General features: G+C 41.6%; 1 non-coding gene across 1 annotated transcript; it reads right to left on the bottom strand.

Moving 5' to 3' along the window:
- Positions 1-2,054: 2,054 nt before the first annotated feature.
- On the bottom strand, positions 2,055-2,190 carry LOC129061113 (small nucleolar RNA SNORA8). The gene has a single exon (XR_008528081.1). It is a non-coding gene; the product is annotated as a small nucleolar RNA SNORA8 (small nucleolar RNA).
- Positions 2,191-2,759: the final 569 nt, after the last annotated feature.

The raw sequence follows: 2,759 nt of genomic DNA, 5'->3' as shown, positions 1-2,759 counted from the left end.
TCACTCGTCCATCACCCTGTATTATTAAGTTTTCCCTTTTCACTGGATCATTTCCATTGCATCAATAATATACCAATATTCCTCACATTTAAAAAACCCTTCCTAGACCCCTATTTTCCTTCAACTGTTATTTTTTTTTTCTCTGCTCTCCTTAGTAGTGTCCTTAGCTGGTGTTTTCTCATCTCCCTGAATTCTAAATGCTGGAATGTCCCAGGGTTTAGTCCTCAGAGCTCTGCTTCTCTCTCTCCGTACTCACCCCCAAGAGATCTACACAGTTCCTTGAATTGAAGCATCTTTCATACGCTGCCAAATTTATGCCCTGCTTGGACTTCTCCCCAGAGCTACAAACTCTTACATATAACTGCCTACTTGATATCTCCACTGGATATCTAATAATAGATATCTTAGACTTAATATATTCACAGATAAACTATGACTTTTAGCCCCCAGCCTCCCAAACTCCCCCACCCATAGTTGCCCCTGATTCATTAAATGGAACTCTTTTCTTCTGTTGGCTCATACTAAAAATCTTGGTTTTACCTAGATCCCTCTTTTTCTTTTGTAAACCTCATCTACTCTGTCAGAAAGCAAAGGGAAATCAAGAGTTTGAAAAGGCTATTTCATCCTGGTCAGAGAAAAGTCTCAAGTCACCACAGAATACTCTCTTCTAGTGACCAGAATTATTACATAACCTAGGTGTATTCATCCTTTATTCAGCAAATATATTTGGAGCATTTACCATGTTCCAGGAAATGTTCTACGTGCTAGGGATATAACAATGAGCAAAAACAGGTAAAATGTCATGGAGCTTACTTTTTGCTGAGAGGAGACAGAAAACTTGTTAGATGATTGAAGAAAAATACTTTATGTTAGGGGGACAGAAAGTGATGGAAAAAGGCTATTTTAGATAGGGTGGTCCTAGAAGCTTCTGAGAGAGGTGACGTTTAATTGTAGACATTTAGGCATTAAGCAGAGTCACCCATGCAGATATCTGGGAATAAATCGTTCAAGCAGGAGGGGAACGTTGAGGTCTAAGGCAAAAGCATTCTTGGGATGTCCCAGAAGCAGGATAAAAGCATCTGTAGCTAGAGTGGAGTAAGGTGGGTAGTGATAGGAAATGAGATCAGAGGGAGAGCTAGGGCGAGGTCACGTAGGCCTTGCAGCCTATTGTGAGCAAATGTTTTGTGATAGAGTCTTTCCTATAAGTCAGCCTTCATCCCTCCCCGCAACCTCCTGCTTGGGTTGTCTGACCTGGGCCTTAGGAACTGAAAGTGCTGGGCCACCTACATGGCCACCAACCCTACAGGTAATGCCAGCACCAAGGAATAACAGTGAGTCAGCACAGGTGACTGCTATTCACTTAGCTTTTATTAATGCAGATTCCATCCAAATTTATAATAACCTAATGACACTAATAATCACTCAGAAACAATCAGCAATAACATCACACAAGACAATTGGGGGATAACAAACCTGAGTCCCAAGAGTCCAGATCAGAGTCTGAGTCTGGGAGGCAGCCAGTCAGCATCTTGTAAGGCAGAGGCTGCGGCAGCTTCAGAGTCAGCTAGAACAGGGTCGATTGGTGTAGCCGCATGCCATTCTCTCCCTCTCGGTTGTCTTAGCTGTCTGTTTGAAGGCCTTTGTTTTCATATTTTTGTATGATGTAATGCTGCTTCAGCCTTTGATTAACACATGTCTTGTACCAGCCTGATAAACACATGCTGATTATGTTGCTTTACTATGAGTGCTCTGAGAGGGTGGTGTTACCCTTCAGATAAGTACACATTGTCCATGTTGCTCCACTGCATATGCCCTGAGACGGTGGAGTTACCCCTCAAATAAGCACATGCTGTCTACCATGTTGTAGACATGCATGCTGTCTATGCATGCTTGAGAGTTTGCACTATCCCTCTAAGACATTGCTCTACTGCACATGCTCTAAACATGGCTTCTTAGTTGACAGGATTGGTGCTTAGTTCAGTCCTGCTCTCCACATAGCCCAAGAAAGGGATTTAGGATTTTATTCTATTTTTTTTTATTATTATTTTTTTTAATACTGTATCAATACATACCAGGTTTAACATGCACAAAGCCAAGAAAACCAACGATGCCAAATACTGAATTTATATTGCACTGTCCTTTGAACACCCAGCAGAAATAAACTGCTGAATGCAGATACCATGCAGTGCAAGGATTTTATTCTAAATAGGAAGCCAAAGGAGAGTTTTGAGCAGAGGTACATCATGATCTGATATATATTTTAATAGGATCAGCCTGAAATCTGGGTGAAGAATGGACTGTAGTGGAGAGGGAGTAGAAACTGGAAACCAGACAGGGGGCCTATGCCATTAATTCAGGTGCAGAAAAATGGTGCTTGAATTAGATGGTTACTGTGGAGGTAGCAGGAAATACTGGGTTTAGAATTCATTTTAAAGTAGAGCTGACAGGTTTTCTGAGCACATTGTGGGTGCACAACTTATACTTGTTGAGTCTATACACAGTATTCTGCAGTGAGGCAGGATTTTTCCCTGGTCTGGATAAAACATCCCTGTCATTGGCCTCCCTTCCCTGCTTTGTTCTCTTTCCGCGCTCACTTGCAGCCATCTGATGACTAATACTTTGTTCCACATCCCTTGACTTTAGGGAGGAGTGTCCTGAACATTGAACACTAGGGCATTGTCACTGGAAAATATCTATAACTCTGATTTAGTAAATTGGGGTTCTAGGTTATTTGTAATTCTTTTGCCGATTTTCCTCAA

The sequence above is a fragment of the Pteronotus mesoamericanus genome, unplaced genomic scaffold, assembly GCF_021234165.1.
Source record: "Pteronotus mesoamericanus isolate MK-2021 breed Mesoamerican mustached bat unplaced genomic scaffold, CSHL_Meso_final scaffold_54, whole genome shotgun sequence".
Taxonomy (NCBI): domain Eukaryota; kingdom Metazoa; phylum Chordata; class Mammalia; order Chiroptera; family Mormoopidae; genus Pteronotus; species Pteronotus mesoamericanus.
The sequence above is the reverse complement of the archived record's forward strand: the minus strand, read 5'-3'. Positions and strand labels throughout refer to the sequence as shown.